The sequence below is a fragment of the Lytechinus pictus genome, chromosome 14, assembly GCF_037042905.1.
Source record: "Lytechinus pictus isolate F3 Inbred chromosome 14, Lp3.0, whole genome shotgun sequence".
Taxonomy (NCBI): Eukaryota; Metazoa; Echinodermata; class Echinoidea; order Temnopleuroida; family Toxopneustidae; genus Lytechinus; species Lytechinus pictus.
Window position 1 is genome coordinate 18,335,869 of NC_087258.1, and position 12,735 is coordinate 18,348,603.

The window sequence follows — 12,735 nt, forward strand, 5'->3', positions numbered from 1 at the left end:
CGGATTCGGGCACTTCCGTCGGGTCTTTATTCAAACAATGATAATACACTGTCCCACGTGTGCCTATCTGTGTTGGTGATCTTCAGTGTGATCGTTTTTCAGCTTAGACTTTATGATTTCACAAAGTTCAGTTTATGTAACTGTACCAGATCGAGATCCACGATGATATAGTAATACTTAACCTTGGTTTTACAGACTTTCTTACGAAATTAGTGTTTTACTGCAACTACTTTCATTTAGCTTTAATTTGAATGGATTTCTCTCTACATTGAATTTCAAGAAAAAATTTTTGAACTTGATCACCCATTCATTAATTTGAATGCAACTCTAATGAATTTGGATGGCGAACACCTTATTAGGGTATTAAAGAATAAGCAAATTTATTTGATAATACAAATGTACACTTAATTAACAGATCCGAACCACGAGTACTAATTTGAATCACATCCATCTTCATGTACTCAATTCAATAAATTGCCGTACCTCTGATATCATATAGTCAAAAGAAAAAAATTGTTCTTGAAAAACATTTTTGTAACCCAAACTCCACCTTTGCTACAAGTATGTTCAGTCGGGAGACACAAATATGCAACGTGATAAGATATGATATACTTCAATCTGCATGATGGTGGCGAAAAAAGAGTACTTTGCCTTTAACTGCAGAAGGGGAGAAGAAACAAGACAAGAGGATCACCTATGAACATAGAAACTTGTTCTTTGATTAATGAACCTAGTAAGGAATATCGGCAGGAAATTCTGGCAAAGTATCGGATGTTGCAACTCAAAATTGTGAGCTTTTACTTCTCACATTTGGGAGAAGGAAGAAAAAAAAAGATAAAGGGGAGGCAAAAACATGGGCTGGGAAGGATATCAGATCGAAAGATACCTGAACTGGTTTGTTCAATTCAATTTTCTAATTCTCTTTTGTTATACCAATTGGCATCTCGTATCATCGTCAAGTTTCGGCACCCGAGGCCTGTTTATCCCGGTACTCAACCTCGTGTAGTTTAGGAAAAGAGACCAAGAAAGAAAAAAAAAGATGAGAGGGAGGGAAAAAAAGCGGGTGAGATGCTACGAAACGGGCCGATTGAAACGGAGAAGTGTTTTCACAACGGACATCAGATGACTACTTTTCCCTTGAGGCCCGGTATCGCTTTCCGTTAGTTAACATATTGGTGAATTTTATGACCGATTTTATTACCCCTCAAGATGAGTTCTCATCTTTTCAATTTAAATTTTTGGATACTTCTTCCCTCCTTTGGTACTTCCTCTTATATCTTTTTTTTTTTGTCGGAAAGGCGGCGCTTGCGTCTTCATCATGTTCATCATCGAGATAGAGTGAAGTAATGCAATCAGGCTTCATACCAGGGTGCAAAAAAACTTTCTCCATCACCTTGTTTCATCATATGTTGTTATCTATAGAGTAAAGGGCTGGCTGAGATCATGCCCTGGGCTGCAGAAAAACATGCAACGAAAGAGGTAATACTACGTATGAATCGGATGACATGCAGTATCAGGGTGCCCAACTTTCTCTCCTCTCACGGAATAAAGCCCCCAAGAGGGAGAAAATGAGAGGCGAATAAGAGGGAAGACTGCGAGAAGAAGGCAAAACAGCGGAAAAAATCCTGCATCGCTAGAGTCCAAGTCACGTTTGATAATTTCGTTTTTGATTAGGGAGCTGCAAAATTAATACAACACCACACCTTGATCGGTTTAATATTAATCACGAAAAAAGCAGGGGAAAAACAGCCACTCTGGCCTGTGGAGGAAAATTCTGCATCAATACTGCATGACCTAGCTCAGCGTAGCAAAAAAACTGAATGTTTTAGCAGATTCTTCCAGTACCCACTAAATTTGTTGCCCCTCTAATGACTACCTCAAATCTCGGGAGACGAACCTACTCAACTCAACTCCTTGACATTAAACCAGGCTTCATCATCTCCCTTCAAAATCCAATTTAAACCGAGGAAAACTCTTGGAAAAAAAGGTTAGAATGGATGAAAGAGGAGGAGAAATCAATGTGGATGGGGAATGGGAATTAAAATAGCAGTTATTTGAGGAATGACTTGTTTTGAGCATAGTCATTATGGAGATGTGACTTGCACTTTACTTATCTAATTAGTCCTGGCGAATAAATTACTTAATTAATACAGACTTCTAATAGTATTCGGTGAGGTACCGTCCCACATTTTGAACATCTGTGAACAAATCACAACTTGCATAATTATTTGTAAAAACTAAACACATACATACTTATAGATTTCAGTGAATAATGTAGGCCTAATAAATGAAGTCACTAACCACAATAAATCAAAGTGCAATACTGCTCTCAAAATGTATTTTGAAATTATTTCCTTTCTTTATTAAAAACGATAAATTTCTGTTAAACTTTATAACATTGGTTTATGGATTATTTCCTAATTCATCATATAAAAAAAAATGTTCATCACATACATGTAGGTCTATATACATAAATCCTGTCAAAAATTCTTTATAAAATCATTTGTTTTTATTTTCTCCACATCCCCTACTACATAAGAAGAATATTTCTTGATACTATAAATCCCCTATATAAAGTAATTTTTGCAATATGCAATATAAACCAATTTATCATAATAAACCCTAGGGTATTCATGTATTGGTAAGACAGTGCCTTAATAACTTATTTGTATCACAGTTTTGCAGCTGAAAAAAAAAGGAAAATAACAATCAGTATAGTTTTTTGGGGGTGGGGTGGGGTACTTTGTTAAATAAATTTAGAATACAAGACAGCATTGAATCTCAAAACTCTTCCTGTATTATTCCCCTTGGTATTGTTTACCCAAATATGGGCATGTATGAATCCTAATAAATTCCTCTCTTATTTCCACTTTAGTTTCACTTTCTCCCGTGATGGGCATTAATTTTACATAGGAATTAGGATAGTACGTATTCTGTCCAATTTACCGAGACAAAACCAAGTATGTTGTAATAAGGAAAGGATATGCAAAGGTGGCAAGTTGTTGATATGAACAGACAAAAAAAAATGCAAATTTTTCTGAATTCTAATATTTAGGCATGACAAATCATTTTTATTTCTTGCTTTTTAAGCTTGCATGCATTCTGAAAAAAAAGGGGGACAAAGAGATGCGCTTCGATGAAGAGACGAAACTTGAGGAAGAAAAACGAGAGCACAAACGATCTTGGTTGAGAGGTAAGTGAAACAGCATTTTGAAGTGCTTGAGAATGGAGAGGTAATTGAAACAATTCCATCTCATCATTGAACATCATATTTCATTTCACGGAGGGAACTTCAGAGAATGAGATTCAAGTGTTGGTTTTCATTGATACAAACAGCCATCTACAATTTTCATAAAAGCCTAAATTATCAAAATATGGTGTTCTCCCCCTCTTTTGAGGAGGGGGGTGGGGCAGTCTGCAAATAAGCAGAATTGCAAGGCTGAAACTAACAAAAATAATAAATAATTGTACTTCACTAAATCTTTCAATTCAGAAAAAAGAATGCTCCCCAAGAGGAAATCTGAAAGCAGCGAGCGACACTGGCAAGTAAAAATTGCTGTCAGGCCAGTAACTCTTCAGAAATAGCCAGATTTGCTGGTCTGATGGCTTTGGCATCTTAAAAAATGGCTTTCCATAATTGAGAAATGGTTCTCATTAATTACGTTGTATGTGTGTACGTGTTTTTTTTTGGGGGGGGGGGCGATAAAAGCAAAACATTCTTTATTTTGGGGGACCAGTAAATTTTAGGTTCGAACCAGTAAGATGTGGAAAAACTAGGTATCTAATGGTCCGACATGAACAGATTGGACCAGTAGAAAAAAAGGTTTAGTGTGGAGCCCTGCTGAAAGGTTCTAATGAAGGACATTTGACTGTCATTAATTTCTTCAAAGGGTGATTAAAAAAGGTTCAGAAATGAAAGTAAGTTTACCTGTGCATAAGAAGGATGCTTTATTTAAAAATGAAAAAAAAACATAATTTCACAGATTTGACATCACATTTGAAGACAATTTCTACCTAACAGATAATTTTAATAAATAGAGAAAAAAATAAAAACAGGAATTTCCCTGAAAATTAAAGCGAAATTGGATGTACAGTATAGGAAAGTTATAGGTTTGCTTCATTGCACAAAAGTTACATGTGTAAATCCACATTGTAGGTGATAAAAAAAGAGAACAATTCAATGTCATACACTCACTATTTTTGTATTTCATCATAAGAAATAAAAAAAATACTTAAGATTTGAAAATGAAAAAAAAAAAGCTTTTATTTCATTTGTAATCATTTTCAATGTTGATTTCACAGAAGTCAATTCATTTTTGGTATACAAGGAAAAAATATGACATATTTAAATTCTTCATCTTTAAAACCATACAAAAATACAAAAGAAAAATAACAGACAGTACTGTATGTGATGTTTTGACTTGATCATTTGCATACTGTATCACCTGTGAGGCGCATAAAAGTATAACACTCTTTGGAGAAATTAAGAAAAACTAATAAATGTCATACAAACTTGTAATTTAACATTTGAGTTTCCTAAATTTTTCAGTGGTATACTTGTTTGATTTTTCTCTTTTTATTCCAATCAACTTGGGTGGGGTGGACTCGGTCTTTAAGCAGCACTCTCTTACAATGATTAAATGATTTATGAAATTATTGATATCGTCATATTGATTAATATAAATTACTTGTTGTTGCATTTCGTGACTGTGAATATGGCTGAGACAATGAAAACTTGTCAGTCAAAAGCTGCTTTGAACATGCCATGGAAACTAAGCCTGAACCCCCACCATTGTGAAACAAATAAAAGATACCCCTTGCCGAAAAAAATATGGCACTATCGACCTAAACATCCCATTCAAAAGCCACAAAATCAATACAGGCAAACACAATTTTGTGTATCATTTCTACTTTTCAGTGCAATGCATCGATACACTTTATTGCAGAAAAACAGGTGGAGAAAATCATACACATACAGAAACTATAACATCCCATGAGTTCTATATGACAAACATGTATCGTTTCAGTCACTGTTTATCTAACTATTATATGAAAATAGAAAAAAATAGATCCCGGTAATGAAAAAAAAAATCATTAGTAGATTAGAGTCTAATTCAATTGAAAGTTTTAGCGAAGGGAGAGTTTGCTGGTTTTGTTACTAAGTGATTACACAAGAGTCCAACACTGTGTCTTCTCTAGCCCTATTGTTAGCTCACTCTTTGTTTACTCCCCACAAAACCTCTTTTTTGCGTCTGGCAAGAAAAAAAAAATCAATATTTCCATTGCTATGGCAACTTCTTAAGACTTTGGAACGACAAAGCCCACAAGGCACTGCCAGACACATAGAAAGGGTGAAATGAATAGGAAAAAAACATTGGCTGGCCCTCTGCTGACAATGCCACTTCGAGGTCAGAAAAAGCCAATACACTTTGAAAGCATTTCTCCCCCTTTTTTTTTCTCTCTCTCTCTCTCTGTTCACTTTCGGTAATGATTAATTCCCTGCATTGACTTTAATCATTGGTTGGCTCAAGTCTTGTTATGTAACATCATTTGCACATTTTAGCTGTTAATTGCAATTATGATGCAAACACTAGAAAACAGCATGAGTAGTAGGTTACTCCTGCTGAAGAGAAAGAAAAAAAATCATGTTAGATTGTAAAGTTAATTAGTATAGATCTGAAATAGGGTGGGTTGCATTACTAACTATTCTCTCTAAGTCTTCTTTAATTAATTGCATGAATTATATCATGTTTCCTTTCTAGACTACACCCTTTTGTAATGAATGTATAGAAACATGTGCAAAAAAAAAATTTTGGTGTAAACTTTTAGACCATTACATGTACAATGTAGCTTTTCTTATCAATTATTTTTTTTAATATATCAGACTACACTTTTAAGAAAGTCTTTCATGAAAAGAGATCTTACTTAAAACAGTGTTACTTCATGAAGATGCATTCATTGATCTTTTCAATAGATCTAAAACAAAGAACATCAACATACTGCATATATAAAATCTCACTAATCAATGAGAATAATAGGGTTATTTTTTAGTACATTGATTTTCTAAACTAGGCAATGTAAATATTAAATTTATAACATCTTTAAATTTGGAGAGCAACACGTTGTTAACATCGTGTTGGGAAGCGGTACAAAGAAAAATTAAGTTTTTTTTTCTAATAATGGAGTTTACTATCCCAAAATGTGTTTGCACTGGCCTATGGGCACTGGGACTAACCACCACTTGAAATTTCTCAAGCACCTTTGAAAACATTTCATAAAGAAAGAAATACAAATTTCATCATCAGCAAGCCCTGAATTTCAATACTTTTAGGCCGAGACCACCTTTCAACAGGGCATATACTTTATATTACAGCAAAAAAAAAAAGAGAAAAGGGGCACTAAATTTACCCTAACCCAGTATTTGAAAGGGGCATTGAGGCCAATGAATAGGGCATCCAAGACCATCATGTACCCCTTTCATAAACCCAATTATGCGGCTAATAGCAGCATAATTTGGTCGTAAAATCGGAGGACCAGAGTTATCCGCATTATTTTGATGCTGCAATTATCCGCATAATAGCGGCATCGGGACCAGATTTTTACTTTATGAACGCATTTCCAAATAATGCGGATAATTGCCATGGTGCAGTCACAAGGTCACCCTTTTCCAACACAACCGCATCGGAGGGGGCGTGTGCACTTGTCATGACGATTATCCGCCTTTTTCAGGACGGGCGCTCGTAAAAATAGTGCGGATTATTTTTGGAGTTTGTGAACGCAAATTTTATTGAATTATCCGCATTACTCTTAGGCGGCTAATTGGAGGATGGGTTTATGAAAGGGGTAATGGTTGCATCATAGCCTTGAGTCAATAAAAAAAAAAAGGAGAGAAGATACATGTACGTGTAGTATACAGCACAAAATTCATTCCTGCAACAATTGCTGCAGGTTTGTTTTGTCTAAGATCTAGGGTTAGTGTTGCAATTTAGGTTTTTGTGTTAGGTTTAGGGATATGAAGGTATAGGGAGGGGTATCTAAGTGAAGCTAGCCATTTGATTAGTGCTTGGAGCAATTGTCGCCAGAGGAATTGTCATGTGACCAATACAGCAAAACCTACATGCAGTAGGTGTTCTCTAGAATAGATTTAAAATGCTGTGTTCCATCTGTATTCCACTTGATGAGAAAATGGTGAACACAGGCACAGCATGAAATGTGGACAATATAGAGTGTATTGGTATTAGCACAAGAGCTTTACACAGGGAACATTAATACTTACATCAAAAGGGTACTTAATAGCATCATGGCTATTATCCAAAGATTAATCTTCATACAATGAGTTAGCTCAACAGGAGTAGAGATTAACTACAATAGCTAACAACATGAATTGCACTTCCTTTTCAAAACAGCATTATTAAGCAACAGTTGAGATCAGTAGAGGGTAATCAATATTAAAAATGATCAACAAAAAATCTATTAGAGAAAGAGATACATGTATTAGAACAGGGGGGGGGGTGCTGAGTTGATAGGCATGTGTTCCCTTGGAAAAGTATTATTCAGTATGGATGAAACATATATGTGATAAATGTTAATCATGCTGTGTGGTACTATTTTGATTTTTTTCATCAGATAGGCTAATTGTCTACAGTAAAAGTACAGGCGCATTGTTTATCTGACATGAAAATAAGGTCTTTCAATTTTCTTTCGTAAACAAACAGAATTAATAAATACATTAGATCTACATGTATGGTTTGAGAAGCAACAGCATTGAAGCAACATTTATACAACTAACATAATCCCATTTCATAGCCTACAACGCGAATGCAATGATACTGAAACATTACAGCCCCATGAAAAAAAAGGAAAACTGATAAGTCCTGTATTGTGATAACGGTTCATGTGTCCATCGTCCCACTTGGCTGATACATGTATGTACAAAACATCTATGATAGTTAGTTCTTAAACTGGTTACTAAATGTCTTTGATTCTTTTAATTTCTCACGCATTTCTTTATTTCATCAGTCCATTGGTCTGCAGGGAATTGCACTGAGACTGACCAGCAGCATAACCAGGCTTACATGTACATGTAGGTGGACCAGTCAGTTTGATTCAGCCAAATTATTTATTCATCCAAAAGTACAATTATCAAGCTTACATGTATATTCCCTTCCATAAAAAAAGGGTTTCTTTACCATATTTTATCACTTTGATATAAATGGGGCCATGGTGGACTTGGGGGCCCCTAAAAAGTTCCACAACAAGAACAAGGTGGTTCATGAACCATGTATGCATTATGATCTTGATTATATGATTTTGATTATTAGGGGTAATAATAACAACGCGCCTCGGAATAGAATATTTCTAGATAGATAGCGCGATATAAATGCCTATTATTATTATCTTTTGACCCCTTGATGACCTTTGACTTATCATTCTCATGAACACATGTGTGGTATTAAGGTACCAATGCTTATTTGTACAGAGTGTACATGTAAACACGATTGATGCAGAAATAAAGAAATGATAGCAATTTGAACAAAAACTTGACTTTTTACCCCTAGATGACATTTGACCCATCATCTTCAACACACTTGTGGTATTACCAAGGATTAGTTCTTCAAAGTGTAAGCAAAATTGATGAATAAGGAAATAAGAGAAAGGTGAACAAAAACTTAAAATAGGATGAACATGACCTAACATCATTTGACTGCTAGATGACCTTTGACCCCATCATCCTCAAGGACACACATGTGGTGTTACCCAAGGATCATATGTACCACGTATGAACTTAACCCCTTGGATACTGAATGATTTCACTAAAACACATGTTTTCCATAGACTCCAGCCAACATATGCCGCCTCAGTCTCCAACGAGGTCAGTGCAGAAATTAAGAAATGAGAGTAAGTTTAACAAAAACTTTTATTTTGTTACAGACTAACAGAAAAAGTGAAAAGTGATCACTAGCCATCTGCCAAACATCGTTCAGGCAAGACAAAAACAAAAGTGAGGAAAAGAAAGTAATGAATAGAAAAAAAAAGTGAAATAATTTTATTTTCTTAATATATCAAAATCTGTCACGATACCATCGGGATTCAGTGTGCTTGGAAAATTTTGTTCCATACACCAAGTTCTGCCTCTAAAACTTGGTTGTTTCTCCTTCAAGAGGGATTTATAGGGCATTATTAGCAAAACAATACATTTCACTGACTCCATCTTGATTGAAGCCGATACCTTTTTTTGTCAAGAGAAAAGTTGAAGAAGAAAAATAAAAAGTAAAATATCTATGATTCTATGCTTGAACTTATCCACTTTCATAATATATATTTTTAGTTTTTTTTAAGTCAATTAAGAGAAATGGAATTATATTTTGCTCAGCCAGAATATCATATTAACCAATGTGGTCCCATGTGCAGACATTGAGGATCTAGTATAAACTGTGTGATATCCACTGAAATCGAAAAATCAATCTTCCATAATCAAGAAAAATTTGAAAATACTAGTACTTCATTTTATTGATAGTTTCCAACAAATTCAAATTGATTTCAAGGAAATAAGGAAAATACTTAATGGCCTTTCATGGATGTTTAAGTGTAAAATGGGAATTTTCAGAAAATTTGGGGAAGGGTTTTTCTTTTCCTCCATATAGCAGACCCGACAACCTCTGGGAATGAAAAACTGTATTCTGTGATAAAAAAACTGTATTTTTCCCAAAAAAAGTGTATTTCATAATAAAATGTGTGGCGCACTCGCTCATCACTGTGCTCAAGCTGCATGCAAGCTAAAATGCGCACTGCTTTTGCAGATGAAAAAAAAAACATTGAAACATGTGTATATCTCACCCTGGTTTTAACAAAATGATTGAGAAAAACAAGTTACCTGATATTACATTGATCTAATAACCATATTTGTGTAAGTTTTATGAAATAGAGACATACAGAGATGATTTTTCTCAATAAATTACGATTTAAAAAAAAAAAAAAATTTAATTATTTTTTTAATACAAAAACGTATTTTTTAAAGAAAAAATGTACTGCCGTATTTTGGTGGCAAAAACATACTAAATACGCCAAAAACGTACTGGTTGGCAGGTCTGATAATACAGTCAAATGTTTGCCTAAATAGGAAAACCGTCATGTTTTTTATAGTTTGAACAGCCGGTTAAACATTTTGACTTGAAGACTTACATGTAGACTTGGATCCAAGAATAAGTTTATGGAATCATTAATTTTTTTATTTCTTACTTATTTCTGATTTGATCTTTGGCTCCTATTCTCAACTTAAAAATAAAGATTAAAGACAAATGAAAGTGGTTGCAACCGTTGCATTAAACACTGATTTCACAATCTTGAAAGTCTTTAAAACCAAGATTGTCACTATATTGGTATGGTTACATAAACAAAAATGAGTGAAATCATGAAATCTAAGCTGAAAACAATCACACTGTAGGTCACCAACACAGATAAGCACATGTGGGACAGTGTATTTTACTGCTTGGAAAATCTCATGCTTATTTTGCTAATTTTTCAGCAATTACATAATTTCTTCCATATTCCTTTGGAACATAATGGAAAAAGACAACACAATCTCATTTTATTAGATTCTGTATACCATTTTGTGAAATTATACAAATTACATTTACGTCAGCAGCTCGGTTGTACATACTCATGACAAGTTGGGAGAAATTTTGTATTCATGACTAGAGATCTGAATTGATAACCGTTCACCTTGTCAGTAAGTGGTTTGTGAATTTTTCAATTTTTATATTCAGAGAGCTCTTCATTAGTTGGTCATTGCGTTTTTGTTGATTGCTAAAGTCTTCAAAAGTGTAGGTCACTGCATTTTGTGAGCAATTTGCTTGGGTTTTACAGACAGGCATGTTCTACCTTAAAGGTCAAGTCCACCACAGAAAAATGTTGATTTGAATCAATAGAGAAAAATCAGACAAGCACAATGCTGAAAATTTCATTAAAATCGGATGTAAAATAAGAAAGTTATGACATTTCAAAGTTTCGCTTATTTTTAACAAAACAGTTATATGAACAAGCCAGTTACATCCAAATGAGAGAGTCGATGATGTCACTCACTCACTATTTCTTTAGTTTTTTATTGTTTGAATTATACAATATTTCAATTTTTACGAATTTGATGATTAGGACCTCCTTGCCTAAAGCACAAAATGTTAAAATAATGGAATTCCACGTGTTCAGGGAGGAATGAAACTTCATTTCACATGACAATGACGAGAAAATAAAAATATTTCATATTTCATATAATAAAATACAAAAGAAATAGTGAGTGGATGACGTCATCAGTTCCCTCATTTGCATACCGACCCTGATGTGCATATAACTGTTTTGTGAAATGAAGCGAAACTTTAAAATGTCATAACTTTCTTATTTTACATCCGATTTTGATGAAATTTTCAGTGTTATGCTTGTTGAATTTTTATCTTTTTATTTAAATCAAGTCTTTGTTGGGGTGGACTTGTCCTTTAACTAAGGGAGCTCTGTCACCTTTAGACAGCACAGCTCATATACCTAGATGAGGTCAAGACTTGCAGAGGTAACCATCGGGATGTAGTCTATTTTTTTTCAATTAATACAAATAAAATAAAAGTTTGTACTTACAGTCCATCGATTCTTTACTCTGTCATCTTGCAATTCCAGCCCATCAATTCACGACTCTGAGTTCTTTGCCATGATAGGATGTCAAATATTTTCTATTTTTGAATGGACAAGAACTTGGAATCACAGGCTGATGGGTCGAAATTGCAAGATGATAGAGTATAGAATTGTAAGTGAAAACTTTTGTTTTGTTTTTATTCAATTCAAAACTAGACGCTTTTTACAAACGCGTATCCCCTGCAATTTACTGCATCTATCTGAGCTATGCCGTCTCCGGCGGCAGAGCTGCCTGAGTTATGATTATGATTCAATCCTGAGCTCTACTGCCACAAAAATCAGAAACTGGTTGACTCGGGGAGCTCCGCTGCCAGACATCATGCTTTATGTTCATAACAAAATTCTCTTAAAGTTATAGACATCTTATAACATGAGATGGGAAAGTCTGGATCTATTAAAATCAACCATCTCTGTCAATACATGGACAGACTGACTCATTGACTGGATGCCAATTTTGTCTCTTTTTAATTTTAATATGGAAAAGAGGAATATTGGTATGCCTTTCAAGATGATAGAGTAGACTTAAGGTCCAATGTAAGTGTAAGTAGAAACTTTTGTTTTATTTGTATAGGTCTAATAGCGACTTTGTCATTTTAAGCCAACAGATACCCCCACGATCATGACAATTCTTGACTGCATCCAGGACATCCACACGAGTCATGACTGAGCTAAGCTGCCTGAGCCGAGCTCTGCCTTCTCGGCGCTAATGCAGTTTCGCACCAGGCACCACTAGCCGACATCAAGCAAATCTCCCCACCAGTAATTATTCACGAATGTCACAGAAAAGTCTCTTAGTCACATTTCGAGGTCAATATAAAGTAGGGACAGTGATTTTCCGCGATCGCGGAAAACGGACGGAATTCACGGAAAGGGCCTTTTGAAACGGAAAGTGGCATTTCAAACGGAAAATCACGGAAAACGTATTTTCCCTCAAAATACACAGAATAGCAACAGAAATTACTCCAAAATCACAGCAAAATGAGAATATTAAATGGCCAAAAAACCCCAGAAAACACGATCTCACTTCGCTACTATCATGACAATTCACACATCGTG